We start from the raw sequence: 21,572 nt of genomic DNA on the forward strand, positions 1-21,572 counted from the left end.
TAGTGTAATTTATGACATCTGAGAAGCCATCTATCAATAGTTCTTCAATTTTTTTAAAAAAATCAATACAAATTAAAAAAATATACTCTAATGCTGGCTATTGTGCTATTGATTCCACCAATATCATGGCATCGGCATTATTAGCTCAAGGTAACTTAAGCTCTCAAGTTAAAAAATCCAACTTGGCACTGAAGGCCTCCTTAGAGAGGCACTCACTGTACTTATCAAACAACTAATATGAATAAATCACTGAATTGAGCATAAGAGATTCATAAATAAGTAAGGCATGACCCCTGGCTTTGAAGAATGTGCAGGTTTTTGAATAAGGCAGACTTACACAAAAATACAGAGAATATTGTGAAGTAATTATTAATAAAATTAACCTACAAAAGAGCAAGGTTGCACAAAGAATAATCAGTTGACCAGAATAGGTTGCCAATGGCTTAGAGGGTACTTCTAGATATTTAGCTATGTCTTTAAAAACGAATGAGTAGGGGGGCTTCCCCGGTGGCGCAGCAGTTGAGCGCTGGGTTGCGAAGTTGCCTGCGGCCTCTGCCCTGCTGGTTCGATCCCCGGTTGCTCCCCGGCCACCGGAGGAGGGTCCCACGTGGCGCGCAGACCTCTCCTGCCGCCCGCTGCTCCCCTCAGCAGTGTACTTCGGTCCTTCTGCCTGCTCTGCTCCCTGCTCTGGCTCTGGTGAATTCTCTCGCCCTCCCGCGCTTCTGACTGTACCCAGTGCATGTATAAACAAACAAACAAGCAAATAAATAAATAAAACATGCCTCTATAAAAAAAAAAAAAAAAAACGAATGAGTAGGGGGGCCTCAGAAGTGGCACAAGGCGTTAAGACGCAACCTATGAAGCTATCCACAGCCACTGCAGCATGAGTTCGATCCCCGGCCAGGGAGATACCCACATGGCGCAGCAGACCTCTCCTGTCTCGCCCGCTGCTCCCCTCAGCAGTGTATTTCAGTCATTCTGCTTGTTCTGCTCCCCGCTCTGTCTCTGGTGAATCCTCTCAGCCCTCACACCTCTGACCTCTACCCCAATTCTTATATGCATAAATAAATAAATCTTTAAAAAATGAATGAGTAGGAACAAGTAGAACAATGCCTAAGAAATAACATTTCAGGATAGAAAACATGGAAGAACCAGATTGTAAAAATGCCTTGTAAACATGCATATACTTTGGACTTCTATTCACAAGTCCAAATAGTGAGACATTGTTAAAAAATTTAAGTGGAAGAATAATGTGATTTAGTTTCCCTTTAGAAAGTCTGCTGCATGAATAGAAAGACCAAACCCACAGACAAGAAGGTCAGTTAGAAATGATTGCAAGAGCCCCCCAAAAAAGATATTCAGGGATAAAACCAAGAGAGGAGGAGAAGAGGGGGCAGGAAGGAGGAAAGGAAGAGGAGCAGGAGGAGGGAAAGGGGGAAAGAGTTGGCTTGAGGGAGGAGGAAGGGGAAGAAATGGAAAGTGACTAGCTGACAACTGGCACGTGTAGTGGGGTGAATAGTGCCGTTCTCTGAGAAGAGAAATTTATCAGTTAAGGGACCTTCAGCAGCCATAATAAAAATCTCACCTGAAATAACAGAAACCAAAGGGAATACATTATCTTGGATAACCACAGGTGTGGGAGTCTGGTGAGCTCAGGATTGATCAATTCAGGTTCCCCTTTCCTTCCATGTCTACCCTGTCTCCACTGCTCACACACACACACTGTGTAGTGCACACACACAGGTGCACACTTTACATGTGGACATGTGGCAGCATAAAGGGAGGATGTACACTCAAATGCCTCTCTTTCTGCGTGAAGGACGCCATACCCAGATAACTCAAGTCTCATGGCAAGAACTGAATCAAATGCCCTGCCTGACCCAGTCACTGGTAGAGAAAACCAGGCCATAATGGATAAGCTTGAATCACTATGACTCCTCTGGGGCCAGGCCAGCCTTTCCTGGAGCACCAGGAGGGAGGACAGAGAGGCTAAAGTTTGTTACTAAGGAGTCAGAAAAGAGTGGGGATCAGGTAGGAGCTAATTTTGTCTGCTATAGGGAAGATGATTGGTTTGACTATTCTCTTATAATCTAGAACCCAGGCACATGGGGCAAAGATATCATGTAAGGATAAAATATAGAAGCAAGATGGTAATAGAACTTTCCTAAGTATAAATAGCTCAAATGATCGATGTTTTAGAGACTCAGAGGATAAAGCAAACATCTTCCATCATTTTTATTTTTAGAAAGGAAAATTCAGGCCTCTAACCTGATATTTGACCTGCATGGCATCTAGCCCAAAATAATTATCCAACATCTGAATAATGTACATTCACTCCTTCTTCACAGATGGAGTCTCTCTATAAATTCCCTGGATTCCATTCCTCTTTCTAACAGTCCCTTCACTCCCTTCCCACAATAATATCCAAAGACATACGACCTAAGACTTTACCTCAAAACTAGTCCATTTTACAAAGGAGGTTTTCCAAAAAGGAGCAATTTTATAGATTCTCCACCACCAGATATTTTAGTAAAAAGGAGCCTCAGCAGGCATATTTTTCACGTTTTGCTCTTTAAAGCGCCGGTTCTCTGAGTGCTTCTCACATTCTGGAGGTCTGTCTCTACAGCTTAGAAATATTTCTGATGTTTCTTGAAATATAAATTTGCCCTTCTATGTGTAACACTAGTCCACCTCAATTATTTTTCAGCTTTGTTATCACTGAATAAGCTAAAACTTATACTGAGCCTAATGAATATATGTCTTATTCAAATAATTCTAGTTTAATTTGATATTCTGAATAAATAAATGCTCACTCCAAAACAGGTTGCCTTAGTACATAAAGTAAAATAATGACATTCTTTCTGTTGCTTCATTGTTTTGGTTAAAAAAAAAAAACAAAGCCCACAGTAGGCATGGCTGTACCCATGGTGTATTTTGTGCAGCATTAACCAGAGCATTTCATAAACAAAGGATATGTTGAAAATTCCCACATTTAGCAGGCTCCAAGTTTAATTGACAGTTGAAGATTTTGATCCTTCTCTAAATGAACTAACAGGCAAAACAATGCAAAAATTTGCTATGTATCAATTGTTTTTCTCAATCTTGAAATGTACCCATAAGGCACTTAGTAACACCCCTTGATGTGACAGAAAGGGCAACTTCATTGTCACTATTTTCTAATTTGTTGAACAAATCCTTTTTATTTCCCACTTTCAAAAAGTTTAAGTTGGAATGCACTAATATGATAAACTGTTGACTTTCATCCTGATCACCCAATTCCACAAAGTCAAATGATCAAAGACTAAGTTATTTCTTGCCTTGCTTTAATCTCACTGCCTCCATGGAAGAATCAAGGTAAACAGTCACAAGGAGATCCAATTACCAATATCAAGATAAAAAAGAAATGACTTTCCTTTCCCACCTTTGAAATTATATATAGATTGATGTAAAATAATTTCAGAGCCTCAAGTACTCGCTCTCTGTTTGCAAACAATGTGTTCTGAGCAAGCACAGACAAATGAGGGAAGGAGGAGAGGTCAGCTCCTTCCTTCCTTGGTTTTCTCAGTAAGCATGGTGACAGCTTCCATTATTAAACTCAACTTTCTATTGCTTCTCAATTGTTTAGATTAAAATTCTGCTGGCAATCTATAATGTGTGTCTTCCAAAGAACCTATGTAGCAGATGTATGGCTAAAAGGATTTAGAAATTATTAAAAGAGAATCAAAATTATAAGGTAAGATAGAAACAGTTTGATATTATATTGCTCCAGAACAGAAACCCCAGAGGAATTATATTCTGGAATTGTAACAGGGTGGTCCCCAGGAAAAGGGGAGGTTTCAGGTTCCCTGCCACACCCAAAGGAGGGTGGAGCTGAGCAGGGAGAAAATAAGCTGCAGAGGAGACTGAGGAAGGAAGGAAGCAGGATGGGATGCCAGAAGGAGACCTGGAGGAGGCACATGGAGCCCAGAGACACGTGAAGAAACTGCATTTGCCTTTTGGTCGTGGACTGGTTGACACAGATGTGGGTGAGAGGCCTGTGGGGAGGTAACAGTGGTGGTTTTTGTCTTGATTTTGCTCTTTTCCTCCCATACTTGTCTGGTTGTTTCTAATCCTTTTCTATGGGTCCCCGCTGGAAGATGCTTTAGACTTGTGGCAGGCTTTGGGGCCTTGCTCTGGGCCAATCCTGCTTGGGTGGACTTTTACCCACGAGGGGACGGGTAACTTTGGGTGCTTGATTTAGAAACTATATTCTTTGCCTTTCCTGTATTGTTTACTAATTGTATTAAAGTTCCTTTCATTAAAGTCTCCTATGTTTTGTGTTGATGCAGCGGATGGCAGAACCTATTTAGAGCAGGCAGGTTTGCAGGGTCTGGGGTGCCCCTCTCCCTGCCCTGTAACAGATTCATCTGACATCAGTGATCCCTTTGGAAAATTTTAATTGGGAGAATTAAAAATGGCTTCGAACAACACTCTTTCACAAATGGGCTGCTTTCTTTTTGTCCTGGTTTTTTTTACAGTTAACTCAGAATTGTGCCTGATTTAACTAAAATAATTGTGTTTTACATATATCTTAAAAATATCTCCCCCATTAAATATATTTTCTCTCTCTCCTATGGTAGTATTTAAGCAATTTAGTCAAGTCTTTGCATCAATCCATCACTATACTCTGAGGAGAATTATCTTGTACAAGCAGATATCCATGCCAGTTTGTTTCTTCATCTTTCACAGTAAACTGGCTATCCCACCTCAGGTTGACTTAAATTCCAAAGTTTTAGATCATCCACCCACCATCAGTCAGCATTATAGAAAACCAGCTCTCCAAGGTTTTTCCAGAGAGTTAACCTTGAGTTGTGAAAAAAGCAGATATTTCTAATAACAGGTTAAAGATGATTTGAGGGAAAAGGAGGGCAACTGATCAATCCATGTATTTATGTCCTAAGACACATGTTGATATAATGATCCGATTCCTTCTGGAACTGTCTTCACAAAATTTTACTTTAATATTTGTCCCTGGCCTTTTTTGAATTTGCTTTAACAGCTGGTTATATGAAAGATGCGTCAACATTTGGGGCCTCCCTGGTGGCGCAGCAGTTGAGCGCTGGGTTGCAAAGCTGCCTGCAGCCTCTGTAGCACCGGTTCGATCCCTGGCTGCCAGGCGAGGATCCCACATGGCGCTCAGATCTCTCCTGCCGCCCGCTGCTCCCCTCACCAGTGTATCGTCAGTCTGCCTGTTCTGTTTCCTGCTCTAGCTCTGGTGAATTCTGTCACCCTCCCATGCTTCTGACTGTACCCAGTGCTTGTATAAATAAAATCTTAAAAAAAAAAAAAAAGAAAAGAAAAAGAAATATGCGTCAACATTTGGATAGCATCCATTATATAATTTACTCTTTGCTCTCCATGTAAAAAGTATACTATAGGGCCTCCCCGGTGGCGCAGTGGTTGAGCGCTGGGTTGTGAAGCTGCCCGCAGCCTCTGCAGCACCAGTTCAATCACCGGCCTCTAGGCAAGGGTCCCACATGGCTCGCAGACCTCTCCTGCCGCCTGCTGCTCCTCTCAGCAGTGTACTTCGGTCCTTCTGCCTGCTCTGCTCCCCGCTCTGGCTCTGGTGAATTCTCTCACCCTCCTGTGCTTCTGACTGTACCCAATGCTTGTATAAATAAATCTTAAAAAAAAAAGTATACTATAGTTTCAGTCAAAAATAACTTTCTTTTATATTTAATAAATATGTAGCTAACTTGTCATGTTTCTCATTTTTTGGACTTACTTTCAGGAAGTTCAAATGCAAATCTAAAAAAACACCCTGAACTAGTAGCAATAACTCTTATAGTTAAGTTCCTGATTGTTTTATAACTTGTGTCTATTTTTTAAATCTTTTTTTCATTTGCCTTATGATTATACCTTCTGCTTAATGGCCCTGAATTCTTTGTTGAAAAGAAATACTATATAAGTAAATTCAAGAATTGAAAGTCTTTTTTAGGTATAGTAGTTTTCTGGTTTTAAAGTACATGGTGACTTTTATAAAGAAATTATAATTATATATTTTAACTTTTTTTTTAAAGATTTATTTATTTATTTATACAAGCACTGGGCACAGTCAGAAGCGGGAGGGTGAGAGAATTCACCAGAGCCAGAGCAGGGAACAGAACAGGGAGACCGACGAAGTACACTGCTGAGGGGAGCAGCGGGCAGCAGGAGAGATCTGCGCGCCATGTGGGATCCTCGCCGGTGGCCGGGGATCGAACCGGCACTGTAGAGGCTGCAGGCAGCTTCGCAGCCCAGCGTTCAACCGCTGCACCACCGGGAAGGCTCTATTTTAACTTTTTTTCTGAGAACAGAATAAAGAAAAGGACATGATGGATTCACTAGACATTAATCAGTAACTAGTAAAAATGCAAACTTTTTTCTCTAGTAAACTAGATTCATGGAAATTGGAGGAACAATTTTGAAAGTCTATGAAATAGAAGATAGGTTTTGGTTATTTTTTCATATCATTTTACAAAATGCCATCTTTACAACAGAGTTGTAGTTTGTCTATATTTCTGACTCTACTTGCTATTGGATTCTTGAGACTATGACCTGTGCTTTCGTTCTTTCTAGTGTATTGCACAATACCTGATACATAGTAGGACTTTAATAAGTATTTTTGAAGGTTGAATGAATTTTCATCTAGTCAGAGGCATTCCTGTATGAAAAATATTACAAGGTGCTTTGCAATCTTGTGATTTCAATAAATGTACTCTCATTTTATGTTGCCATAGATACTGTTTCCTTAATATGGTGCTAGATGTAGTCTCTTGATTATATAATCACTTCATCTGTGAATGGGACATTAACCGATTAAAAGAAGCCTGCATCCAAGCATTTGCCTTGCCTTTGACAAAGTATACCAAAATCAACCTTTAAAAACAGACGATCATTTTTAGAAACCAAGAAAAGTTAATATAAATATATTGGTTAAAAATTTTTCTTTACTAAGGTTTGCTAGATAAATAATTGTCCAGCAAATGTAAAGAGTTTGAACAGTTGTTTCAAATCAAATCAAAGTTTTGAGGAGTCATGCTTTCTGGAACACATTCAATGGCTTTTACTGTTTGTATTCCTTGTGCCTGGTGCTCACTTTTGTCAAACTGTGAAGAGATTGTAATCTCATTAAGAAATGAGGAGAAAAGTTTAAAGCAAATGTTAAAAGGGCAATCTAATTACTTTATGAAATCTGAAATGTGTATAAGACCCACAGACAAAGGTTCTTAGTTTTAATAAAATTTCTGACTTCAATAAAAGTTCTGTTAAGGCATTATGCATATACAGGAGACACACACACAGTTTCTCACTCTAGAATATAAGCGTCACCAGAGCTGGGATTTTTTTTTTTTATCTGTTTTGTGCAATGATGCATTTCCAAGTGCATTAAATAGTGCCGGACACAAATCTATTCTCATTAGACATTTGCTGAATGAATATAAAAAGTTCATGCTGGGGGAATGATAGCATTTCGTTATTAGCTCTATTTCAGTCCAATAAAATTTTTCCATCATTTTATTTTATGGACATAAAATCACTGAGACAGAAAGCCTAGGAGGGACACACTAGCAGCTCCCAGGAAAGTCAATGTTCAGCATCCTTGTCTGATGCCTTCTAAAATTGAGAATCTCAAGATTTTTATTCCCAAGATCAAATTACCTCTGGAGTCTTGTCTTATCATTAAATCAAAGGTTTAGGAGGAGTAAGCTGCCACCTGTACCATCCTCCCCCACATCCCATTATCATCCAATCTATTCAGTACCCTCCTCCTGATCCCTTTGCCTCAGATCAAAATCTAAACAGAACATAAAGAATATGCAAATACTAGTCCCAACCAAAAATGAAGGCAGTAAATACACTAAAAGTGTGATCTGCACCTCAGGTTCCCTAGCTATTCATACATCTCTGAGTCTTTGGAATTATTCCCTAGTATAAGAGTCCTCTGAAAACAACTTGACTTCACACTATTTAAATGCCTTTCACTTTCACAGAAGAGATTTCTTTTGAGGAACCAAAAGTCTGGCCTGCAGAAGAGCAGTTATCTGAATGTGACTTCTCCTGGATGCATCCTTGTAGGCCACATAAAGCTTAGACACACAGCTTTTATGCCCCAACGTAGGGGCCCTCTGTATTCTTAGCTTTGAGAGGTGGAGTCTAGAGAAAGCATTTGCAGAAAGGAGATATGATCTGGACCTAAATTTAGAATGATATGTGAAAAAACGATTTCCAAAAAGCCACTTATTGAATATATCCATAGAGGATTATTTCTATGTGACAGAAATTCATCAGGGTGAAATGTAAACTAACCTATCAAACATATGAATAATGAGTTGATGTACTGTCTGACATACTGAATTATCCAAGCTAGATTACATAATCATACTGTGGAAGGAAACTAGATGCATTCTTCAGTACTCCACTGTACCCATCAAGGTTTAAGGCTCTCATTAGATCCTAATGGGCAAGAGTTAAAACAAAGTCAGCTGGTGTGTATTGCTTCTAAATCAAAGAACCCATCAATCAGGAAAATCACCCCATCTTGTTTGTTCTCCTTTGATTGAATAAGAAAAATCATTGTAGAACTTGGAGAAAGAAGAAAAAATGTTGACATACATAAATAATGTCTTCCAGACTACAGTTGAGATTTAAAGATATCATTTATGCACAAAATAAAAAGTTGGAGTGCATCTGCTGTTTTCATGAAACATCCATAAAGGATATAAATGTTTTTATTTGGTATGATGAGCTACCTGAACATCATGCCATAGTACAACATGAACATACATAATCAGGTAATTCAGCATGGCAGCATTTTTTTTTTTGACAGAATGTAAAGTATTTTAGAATAACTTACTGTATTAGCCATTGTTGCATGAAATTTGCTACAGCTTTTTGAGTTTCAATGCACTGTAAATAGCACATGATCCCTACACATCCCTAACACCAAATACCAGCTCCCATTGAACCATCATGGGCAGTAGATACCATGAATCAGCCAGCTGTAATCTCCTCCTGGTGTAGGACAGAGTGGGATTTCATAAATGCTCCCCAGGGTGTCCTAACACATGTTCAGTAGCAGGAAGCAAGAATCATTTTCTCTACATCCAGGCAGCTCTGTCATCAGACACAGTTTGGTGGGAATATCCTGTAGCGCTGTGGCCCCCAAACACATGGACATGTTGATATGACAGCTTGCACTGCAGTGTAGTGTGCAACCTAGTGCCCAGCAGAGGGCTGTGTCATGTGGTGAACATAATTGTCAAGTTGGGAGGATCCTCCGAAGTTACACGGAATAAGTAATTCTCAACATCCTAATGCAAGCCTGCTGGAAAAGAATGTGTGCCTGAGAGCCAGGACCTCGCTGGGCTCCAAGGAGAAAGTTTCTTTCATTTTGTGGGATTGGTTTTATTTTTAATTGTTATTTAAAATATAAAAGTGATGTTTGAACTTAGGTTGTTGCAATCAGTTCAAACAATAAAAAGGTATATAAAATAGAAGGAAATACCTTTGCACTGGCTGCTCACATGATTTTACTCTTGTCCCAAGAGGTAATGACTGTTAATTGTTTTCTAAATGTTTTTATTTGAGGGCTTGGCCTACACATGTGAACTTAATGTAACCAAGTGGCTTAATGTTTCTTATAATAGAAATCATTCATAATCAAAAATCCTGTCTATATCTACCCTATCCCAGCTATATTCTGTATTTCTAGTAAGTCACTATTTTATCAGTAACTCTGGAAATACGTTATTACTGCAGTGCATCTAATATGGGAAGGAGAACTTCTTAACATATAAAGCAGTCAAGTTGCTCAGCTCTTAGAATTCATGGATTGAAAAATAGTAATAACAAAAATCTACAATGAAGTCAACGATACTTTGAAATGAATTAGTACTTTTTCTTATCATAGGGGCATATATACACATTTTTAAAATGATAGTACTTACATGTACAGGTCATTATTTAGGCTTCGAATAATGATTGGTATGCAGATGGATTGTTGAATCAATCACTGGAAGAAATTCATTTATCATTGCTGACCATGTCCACCCACCCCAACACACACACACACACACACACACACACACAGTAGGGAAATAGTAGTATCAGATTATGGAAACTTTCTGCTAAGCAGAGTTTACTTAATGTAAATCTGTAAAAAAAAAAAAAAAAATCGCACCGAGGCAATATTGTTCAAAATGGGTCATCATTTAACTTTTAGATATTTATGTGTTTTGAAGAGCAAATAGACTTTCTATTCCAAAATAGCTCAATTATGTTTTGATTGCAGCATCAGATTTTCTAAGGATCTTGGATCTCAAATACTGTAATCATTTATATATAAGTTGATAATTGCGTTACAAAAATAAAAACTGTTGATGTGCTGGTGCTGTAGTGTGGGCACATGTGATGTGTGCTTTCAGCCTAGGGATTTCACAATGCACTCAGCTCTATTGATTGTGGGAAAATGTTTGCTTCTGCCTGATTTCAGGTAGCTGCAGTCTTCCAAGTAAGAGGAGGAGGCATGGGGCCTGTCCTTCGGAGGCCTCCTGGGGGGGAGGGGCTTGTGGCTGGGCTTAGAGCAGTTCTCCTATCTCTTTGCCTGTTGGCATGTTGTTTTGCTCTGCATTCTTGCTGTCATTCACTTCCTAAGGAAAGATCTCAGAAATAAAAGAACTTTCAGTCCATTTCTCCAAAAAGTCTCCCAAGAAATACCTTTTTTTAAATAAAGTACACTCTCAGTGACCCATTTATACTCTTGGTCTATCGCATGTATCATGGTGCCTTTGAGTGGTGAGCAGTTCTCTACGCACTTAGCCCCATGAAAGAGTTGCATTTTACTTTAATGGAGGCATATTTCACGGGTCCTTTTGTATTTATTACCTTTTTTTTCCAGGGGAGACTATATTACAAGAAGTACACACACTGTTGCCCTGATTTGTGACTTTTCTCAAAATGGTTCTTTTATTTTTCACTGAAAGAGAAAAGTGAACTGATTGCTTTTTAGGAGCCAGACCAAGGTTTTGATAGAAGGAACAGATGGACTGCTTAAGGTACCGTATCTTTGGGGTTACTATTGCACTAAATTTAATGACTAAAGGCCAAACCAGGTAATTCTTAATGTAACTTCCAACTGTAAAATTGATCATTCCAGCCATCTGTGCACTACAGGGCACATCTTTGTTTACTGCCTCAAGTTTATGTAACATTCAGCTAAGCTCACTGAGCTTAGTAGGACCCACTTCTTAACCTACACAAAGAAAACAACACACAGACCTGAAGGCAGCTTATCAGATAATTTTTAATAGAATTCCAGAAAACTGCACATATTGCCATGGTGGCTGATTGTTATCCTGGGAGAAAAATAGTTTCTTTTCTTCGTATCTTCTGGTTTAAATGTACAGCTTCCTCTTGTGAAGAAATCAGGCAAAAATAGTAACTCAAGAGGAAAACATGAGGATGTAATTCATTGACCCTGCCTTCATCTCCAGAGTGGGCCGCGCAAACATCAGAGAAATTCAAGGCAGCAAGAACAGCACGCAGCCCAGGGGATATTACCATCAAAGGAGTAAGGTGTATGGGCTCCCAGAAGTGAACAGGGGATTCTGGATCTCAAAACTAGAAAATAAAAAATATCATTAATTGAACTATTAGAATAACAGATATGAAACTGCTTTCGTGTCCCATAGTTGCTATGAAAATTATAAGCTGTTTATGAACCTATTTCTTAAATGTCTGACATTCATATTTCATCCTTCTATGAACTTAGTCTACAGGCTTTAACTACCTTTGTTTTCCAAATAAAAGGATTTGTGTTCTTTCACATGAGTTTTATCCATTTCCCTGGGCCTTTTTTTGTAATTGTGTTACTTTTTATTGAATCATTGCTGTATTTGATTTTGGGATGTAGGCTCACTTTTCAGATGTATGTTAACATTTTACATGCACTACCAGAGCACCCAACATACTCCACCCATTCCAGGCCCCTTCCAGTTTTGCCCACCACTCCCCACTCTCCCTCTCGGATAGCCTAAGTTATACAGTCATATTTCTAATATTGTTTTGATTTAGTTTGATCTGTCCCATTGTTTTGTTTACATTCCAGAAATGAGAGAATCATCTGGTATTTGTCTTTCTTCTGTTTCATTTAACATAATCCCCTCTAGTTCCATCCATGTTTTTGCAAATGGCAAGAATACTTCTTTTTGTATTTAGAGTTGAGCAGTATGCCATTGTGTATACCACATCTTCTTAATCCATTCATCTGTCTTTGGGCACTTTGTTTCCTTAATATGGCTGCTGTAGCCAGTGCTGCGATGAACATAATAGTATATATATATATATATATATATATATATATATATCCCTTTATATTATTGTTTTTGCATTCTTCAGGTAAATACCTATGAGTGGAATTGCTAGATTACATGGTAGATCAGCATTTAATATTTTGAGAGCCCATCATAATGTTTTCCATACAGCCTAGATCAGACTACATTCCCACCACTGTGTACCAGGGATCTTTTTTCCTTATACACTAGCAAATATTTCTTGTTTCTGGATTTTTTGACATGAGCCATTCTCACATATATGAGGTGGTATATCATTTTAGTTTTAATTTGACCATTTCTCTAATGCTTATTGGACTTGTGTGTATCTTATTTGGAGAGGTGTCTAGCTTCTCTGTCCATTTTTTGATTAAGTTACTTGGTTTTGTGGTTGTTGTTGAGTTAGATGAGTTCTTCATGGATCTTGGATATTAGCTCCTTGTCAGATGTATGGTGTACAAATATTTTCTCCTATTCAGTAGTGTATAGTTCTGTCACTTTTGCTTTTGTTTTCCTTGCTGTTGGAGTCAAGTCCCCATAGAGATCTCAAATCCAGTGTCTCTGAGTGTCTGGCCTATTTTCTTCTATGTATTTTATGGTTTCAGGCCTTCTGTTTTTGTTGGTTGTGTTTTTTTTAATTTCTTTAAAGGATATTTCTTTTTTAAGATTTATTTATTTATTTATACAAGAACCAGGGTACAGGCCAGATGCGCAGGAAGGTGAGAGAATTCATCAGAGACAGAGCAGGGAACAAAACAGGCAGACTGACAAAGTACACTGCTGAGGGGAGCAGTGGGCGAGACAGGAGAGGTCTGCAGTGCCATATGGGGCCCCTTGCTGGCCAGCTGGGATTGAACTGGCACTGTAGAGGCTGCAGACAGCTTCACAGCACTGCGCTCAACCACCTGTGCCACCAGGGAAGACCCTTTTTTAATTTTTTAAAAAATTATTTTAAATGTTTTTTACATCTTTCTTCATTTTTATACAATGTTTGCTTTATCATCTTGGGTATAGTCCCTATGGAATTCCCACCACCAATTTGCCCCTATACCATCACCATAGTCCCTTGTGCTTTTCCCACCCCCGTTTTGATCGAACTCCCTCCTCCCCTCCTGCAAAATGTCGCTGTTTTATAGTTGCCTGTTGATTTTGATTTTTACTATATATTATAATTATTTTTCTTCTGGCCCCTTTTTTGGATCCCCTACATTCCCCCTATAAGTGAATGGTTTCAGGCCTTCTATCCAAGTTCTTAATCCATTTTCAGTTAATTTTGTGTACAGCATGAGATAGTAATCTAGTTTCATTCTTTTATATGTGGCTGTCCAGCTATCCCAACACAATTTGTTGAAGAGACTTTCCTTTCTCCAAAGGAGTTTTGCCTCCTTTGTCATAGGTTAACTGTCCCTATAAATGTGGGCTTATTTCTGGGCTCTCAATTCAGTTCCATTGGTTTGTGTGTCCATTTTTATTACAGATTATTTTACTGTCCAATTTTATTCTGAATTGTTTTGATTACTCTAGCTTTGTGATATAGTTTCAAGTCTGGCAGTAGGATACCTCTGTTGTTCTTTTTTGGTGTCCAGGACTGTTTTGACTATTCAGGGTCTTTTATAATTCTGTATAAATTTCAGTAATGTTTGTTCTTTTCCATTGTTTGTTCTTGTACCATTGAAACTTTGATAGTGATTACATAGAATAAAATTCTTTGGGAAGATAACCATTTTTACAAGGTTAATTCTTACAACCTATGAGCAGGGAATATCTTTCCATTATTTTGTGTCTTCTATTTCTTTTAACAATGTCATATAGTTTTCATTGTCAGGTCTTTCACCTCCTTTGTTAAGTTTATTCCTAGGTATTAAATTCCTTTTGATATGATAAAAATGGGAATCTATCTTGATTTTTTTCTCTCTTAATTTGTTGTTTGTGTATAAGAACAGAAATTATTTTTGTATATTGATGTTGTAGTCTGCCACTCCGATGTACTGATTTATTATTTCTAATCAGTTTTTTAATGGAGGTTTTAGGGTTTCCTATGTATGTTATCATGTCACCTTAATTATTTCTTTCTAAATTTGGAATTCTTTTATGTCTTTCTCTTGCTGATCCCTCTGCTAGAACTTACAGTTCTATGTTGAATAGTAGTGGTGAAAGTAGACAGCCTTGTCTTATAGCCTTATCTTAGAGGAAAAGTTTTCAGTTTTCCACTATTGAGTATGATGTTAGCTGTGGGTTTGTCTTCTATGGAATTGGGCTTAAAGTCCCTCTGGTTATCTGAAATTGTTGCTCTCCAAAGTAAAACAAGGAAACTCCTTTGTAACCATCTTGGTGAGGTCTCTCTCCATTTCCCTGTTTATTCATGACATACCTAAATTGATCTGTCTCACAACTTAGCCAAGGTATAGAAAACACTTTCATAATGGTAACTATAACTCCCCATAACTTTGGAAGATCTGCTGGGGAAATGTGCCCCATTTGGTAACATGTGTGTTTTCTTTTCACATTTAAGTGCCTATCAGTAAAAACTTAGGTTGAGAAAAGAGCTTTATGTTTCAGAAGAAAAAGTGTACTGCTCCTATAATAGGCCTTTTGCTTGCCTTGCTAGTTCAGTAACTCGTGTTGGTCTTGGAATAAAGAAATCCCCATTCAGTATTATCCATGAAGGCCAAAGTAGGAATTTTCCATAAGTCCACACCTCCTAACCTCTGCAGGATCTGCTTTATGTTCTCTGCATGACTGTCTGGTCAATACAGCTCTGGCATCTTCACCAAATATACCTGGGAATGGTAGGCAACCTATTACATCAGGAGGAGGATCATTTTATAGGCACAAGTCATATTAAGATGCTACCCATTGAATTAAGACATAGAATTGCTGCTTTAGCTGTTGGTGGGGATTATATTTGGGCTGTTAGTTTTATTTTGCTGTTTTTGAATAATACTGATTATTTGTATAATCACTGGGTTATTTTCTCATCCATTGTCTCTATTGACAGAATCCACATCCATTTCTAACATGGCTGATCTAGAATAAAATGCCTATAAATAGCAGAAGGAAAAATGCAGATCAACTGCCCACAAGTGGGTCCAACTCAATTCTTATTGGCGCTAACTTGTTGCAGACAGTCTACGTGAAAATCAGATGCCATGTTCCAATTCCATGAGCTTACATGGCATGCTTTATTCTAACCATGCTTGTAAGATATACTGAACATGACCAGAAAGGTCCAGGTAGGCAGTGGATGATTCAGTCAGTATGCAAGCTTTACAAAATCCCTTTGCTCAAATGCCCTGGAATGCTCTTAATTTTCAGAACCAGTTTCTGCCTTCTATAAAGTTAGAGACCTAAAGCTATAGCTGAAAGGTTTGTTAGTTAAACAGAAGCAGAATCTATTCCATTGTTCTGTGTTCAAATATTATATAGGTAAATTTTAGGTTCTGCCCAAATCATTTGTGAACAACTCATTTATAAAGGCCAAAATTTTATAAGGTACAATTAGAGTATCGTTATTCATGAGAAGTATCATGAAATCATGTCAAACCTTCAAAAGAATCATGGCATATCAAATACTTGGAATTTCTTACTTAGTAAGACTTTAAAACAACTCAAATTTTCTTCATTCCTCTTTAAATCTGCAGGACCTATTATTTGAAGTTTGCATAAAAGGAAAATAAAAATAATGTTGATCTATTGAAAGACTTAGCTTAGATGTATTTCAGTCTTAAAATTAGGGAAAATAGACTATTTTTAGGGCTCCATCCTACTATCCCTTAGTCTCACAACAACCCCTCTTTGATTAACAAAAACATTAGCTGCTTTCATATTTTACAGTTAGAGCAAATGAAGCTATTACTCTTAAATATCAATATTCTGAATGCCTTATTCAGGAGAAACACATGTGAAATGTACAGAAACACACACACAGAATATTCAGGGTCTTCCCTCTGTGCTTCAGTATCTCTGTAACTGCATTATCTGAGTATTATCATCTCTTATTTCCAGTTTCTAGTAGAAAACCACATTATAGGAAACACTCAACATAGTTTTATTGAATGAAACAATAGATATTATAGGAAAGTAATTAAGAATCCAAACGTGGCCCTAGCCCTATTTCATCATGTCATCTGCAAGTAAGATATTGAGAGAGAGAGACTAAGCTCTTTACAAGTACAGGGACCTGTGTTACGTTGTGATGTCATATTACCTTTGGGACTAAAAGTATCACATTTGTTTTTTTGTTTTTTTTTAATCTGCCCATTTTGCTGCTTCAGATTCCCAGTTTGTTTCATTTTTTAATGTCTGTGGCTCTAATGTAAAGTGTTGAACTGCTTTTAATTTTCCTGCAGGCAGCACTTAGTTTTAGTTAATTTGATTTTAGTTTTTTGACCTTTGCTAGTTTCCACAGATAGTAAGAGCTGTTTTACAGTTGCTGAGTCAGCAGACAGGGGGCAGGTCCTGAAGGGGTCCAGCTGCTATTGTGAATATGCTGAGGAGTGGTGGGGGGGGGCATGAAATTTGTTCTGTTCCGCTTCTCCCTCCTTTTTGAGGTTCCAGATCTGACACTCTGCAGTCTGTGTATGCTCTGTGCAGTTTAAGAGGTCAGATTCTGTCCTGGGGAGATGGGGGGGGGGGTGCTTGTGGGGGTGGGGAGAGGCAGAATGGGAGTGAGGGAGGATCCTTGGGGAGGTGCTGAGGGGGGTGGGGGTGAGGAGTGTGTTAGGAGTATGGGAGATGTGGTAGTGTGGGGGTGGGAAGTGGGGGGTACCCTCCAACAGTACTGTCTTTATTCTTTTTCTGGGTACCCAGGCTGCAGGCAGCACCCCAGATCCTCCCCATGGGTTTACCCTCAGTTAGGGGTGTGACCTCCACACTGTTTCACTCTCTCTTCCCCAGATCCCCTGGCTCAACCGGCAGCCCATCTGTGTCCCCTGCCCCCAATCTCAGCCTCCTGGAGTTTCTCCACACCCACCTCATGTTCAATGAGGTGCCTCTCCTCTATGTTTCTGCTGTGAGGTCTGTGTTTGCCTCTGATGTTCAAGGGGTGTTCCAGTTTCACCCAAGCTTCAGGACTCTCTGGGTGTAGTGTTGCTGTTACTGTTAGATGATCTTCTCAGGAGCAAAGCTGGAAACCTCCTCTGTCATCATCTTTGCGATAACACTCAATATTTCCAAACCTCAGGTATCTTTATCAGAAGATATGCTCTGATTAGAAGCTTTGGCAGTAGAAAGGTTTGCCTCACTTCCTGGGAGAAAAGACTTCACAGACAATGAATGATCAGAGGATGATCTCAGAGATAGATGTAAAACTCTTAGCTCTGTCTCTCCCTCTGGGAAAAAGAAGATCTTGAACACAATCCCTGGCTAGAGTTCTCAGGACCAGCATGCTTAATAGTCTCGGAACATGGTGTGAATTTAGGAGCTGAGGGATGTGGAATAAGAACCAGCACATTATTTAAATCATGCCTAGGGGAAACAAGAAATTTCTTCCAATTAGCTTTTTTAAATCACACTGATCACAAGGCTGGGATCAGAAAAACAGGATGAGGCATCCTTGTGTGCCATATCTGACCTGTATCCCTTAGGAGTCTAACGCCAGTGACTCACAGAATTTATCTTGATAAGTTAATAATTAGTTAGCTAACTCAGCTTCTGTTTTAGTCTGTCAGTCTTTAAGCCCTTGGTCACAAGTCAGAACCAAATGTAGCTAGATGACGGCGTGAGGGACTCAAGGTATAAATACCTTTGTTGGGGCAAAGAAGGCTGTAGCAAAAGTGGGGAAACTAATCTCATGTCCAATATTATTACTATCTAATTCTGTCACTGAAATACTTCGTAGTTAACTCTGGTGTATGTGGACACAAAACAAATGGGTTTCTTGGACATCAGTTGCCCTGGCAATATTCCTCTTGCCACATGAAGCTTAAAAAAAAGAGGAGCTATTAATGAAATGTAACAGAATAATATACTAGAGTAACTATAATTTTTAGGTCTGGTAAAATTGTAACAGATTAAAATGTGGGTGACAAATTTTGAGTGTAGGCTTATTTCCCCAGAAAAATACAACATTTTACATAGTCAATTTTCAATTATCCATCCAAGGAGAAATAGCAATAATGGCAATTATCCAAAAGAGTAGATAATGAACAAATTCATTTCTATTTGACTTTGAAATATTGTTTTGCATGCTAAAACCAACATTTGAGTGTGGATGCCTTTTATATTCTAGAAAGTTGCGATGCCTCTAACTTAAATACTGAAATCACATGTTAGAAATTAGACTGAAAAAAAAAAAAGGACTGATACTTTTCATCTTATTTTAATTTTATAAAATACATGATGTATTTCTGACTTCCCTGAAAATCTGACATTGTGGCATTATGGGGCCTGTTTTTTCTTTAAGGCATCAGTGCAAACCATTAGTGCAACAGTCTCCCTCTTCAGATACCTCCTCCTGCTTCCCCAATGCTACTTCGCCTGTTGACCTTAGGCATTTGGGTTTGCAATCCTGGAAGCACTTCAATCCTCCAGGTGGTCATTTATTTATCCTTTGTTTCCTTTGATCAGCTTCTATTCAGCTTTTACCTCCAGGCCATAGTAAGCATTGTACTTAAAGCCTAAATGCAAGTCTATTTGTTAAGCAATAGAATTCAGTCTTCATTTCTAAGACCCTGATTAAGTTATATTGTTCCTAAAGTTTTCTCTCTTCTTCATGTCCTCTTAGGATTCTACAGTTTGCTAAGCAGCAGATTCTCCTGGCATGAACCACTGCAAATCTCCTCACCACACAGAGACCATCTTTTGTGTCCTGCTTGGCCCAGCAGGTAGGAGAAACGCCCACTATTCAGGTAGCCCATCACTGTAGGGGAAAAAGGCAGCAGTTCTGTGAAATCAGAAATTAGCATCTAAGTACTAAGGAGTCTAGCTGAGTAGGATTTGAAGAATGTCAGGGTTTTTTAATTAATGTTGTTTTAGTATATAAAATGCCCTTGTCATTAAAGCCTTATTCCTGAATGATAGAGGAGAAAGAAATTAATAGCTAAAAAAGAGTCCATTTTTTAAAAAATTCATATTTATAAGTGTGTATGAAACCTTTGACTGATTTTAGTAGTGGCCTCTTTGAAGATGAAATATTGGGGAACTAAAGATATCCCTTGGTGACCTGAGGCCATGCCTATTTAAAAATCCATTTCTCTAAGGCCACAGCTAATTGATTCTTGAATCTTCTTTGCTGAAATAACCTTGTCCCACAGGCAATTGTACTTCAATTATTTCTTATTTCACTAGAAATAATAGTATTTTGTATAGAAAATGATGGAAAAATCATATAATGTATCTGAAATAAATGACAATTAAAATGTTTTTACTTGAGGTAATAAAAAGTGGGACAGATAGTCAGAATATGCCTTTCCACACTAATTTTTTGCCCTAAGTAGTGTACTAAATTTCTAAAAATAATCGCAGTCTTTCTGGAATATAACTCAAAAAAAAAAAAAACCACCCAAAAAACAAAAAAACACCACACACTAATATGAGGAAATTTGAATCATTTGAATTGAATATTTTTATCTTTCCTGTCATCACCTCTGTAATTTGGGCCAATGACTTAATCTCTCTAACCTACACTTTCCTTACCCTTGAAATGGACTGATAGTTATTTCAGTGTGCCTTTTAAATACCAGGCTGTTTGATAATAAAGTACAACTGATAAAGGAGGACAAGGAGTATCTGAGATAACTGCCTACAAGCCAAAGTGCCAAAAGTAAATTCAACAAAAGGCTGGTTCACCAAGTTCTTTTCATGTTTTCATTATTTACAAAGTTTACAGCAATTTGCACTAGGTATGTTCTTTTTCAGCACCTTTGGAGATTTCTGTGAGATTTTAGTTGATAGCTTTACAGTTTGCGTCATAACAGCAGCTGAAAGGAAACCCAATTTGCCTTTGCCTTAGCCTTTGCCATCACATAGAAAGGATCCACTGATGAGGAATGGCAGGAGGCATCAACATACAGGCAAAAGAACCTAGACTGAGATGTGCCATGATTGCCATAGGCTCCTCCAAGTTCACAACAAATGTATTCAGAATTTAAATATATTCGGCAGTGACCATTTTTAATAACTATTTCATAGAATTAGCCTGCTAACATGACCTTTCCTCTCCAAGGTTTATTAGCCCAATAGTGGAAACAGATTAAAAATAAAATAACTCAATAAAAAATACAATTACAAATTGTGATAGGGTGTGGAGGAGTGAACAGCTGGAGCCTGCTTCTAGAGGGTGGTCAGGAAGGTGTGAGAGTCGAGAACTGCTCCTATTCTTGTCCCTATGGGGCAGATTGTAGGACTAAATTGCCCTCATCTCCCTAAGATTCCATGAGGCTATGGGATTTGGTCCTGCCAATGAGTTGTTGACTGGTTTCAGTATCAAAATGTGGCCAATGTGGCTGGATTGTAAATCAGGAAAAAAAAAAAAATCACTGTCTTTATAGTTCCTTCTATCTCTAACTCTTACCTGTCCTGGCTCCAAGGTTGTGGGGTGTTTGTATTCCTGGCAATGCTTTCAAATAGATTAAATAGCTTGACTCTAAAAGACTTTGATTTGATTTGCTTATACAAATGAAACTCTCACATTTTCTCTCTTGCCTCTGGATTATCAACATTTTTATCAAGAACTTTGCATATGTGCCATTGATATGGTAATACAATCCTAATACCTTGTCAAGAGTTGAGGGTCTGGTCTCTGTCCTTTCAGTTAGTACTGAAATGCAGGTGGGTTTATAGGCCATTGATCTGAGATTTGGGATAGGAAGCCCACAGCATTTTACAATTATAATATGTAATATTGTGTAGTATCAATTTCTAATATTTCTAATATTCTGGCTATAGAATCTTAGGAAAAAGACCATTTTGGAGCTCAGTTGTGTGGGGTTTATTATACTCCTTTTAGTGTACATGTAGGAGAGGTTGTCTTTTGCACTTAAGATTTTCTTTGAAAATAAGAACCAACCAGTAAAAAGCAAATTGCATGAGATGCAGTTTATATTCTTTGGTAGAAAAGAAGAGCTGAGTCAGCGCTCTTGAGATTTGACAACTAAGGTATTTCTTTATCCTTGACACCCAAGAGATAAAGCCACTGATACTATAACTGCTTTTATTGAAGTTTGGTAGACTTAGAGGAAGTACATCCATCTGATATAAGTCATTCTTGTATAGTTGTTAAAG

The sequence above is a fragment of the Talpa europaea genome (assembly GCF_964194135.1).
Source record: "Talpa europaea genome assembly, chromosome: 1".
NCBI lineage: Eukaryota > Metazoa > Chordata > Mammalia > Eulipotyphla > Talpidae > Talpa > Talpa europaea.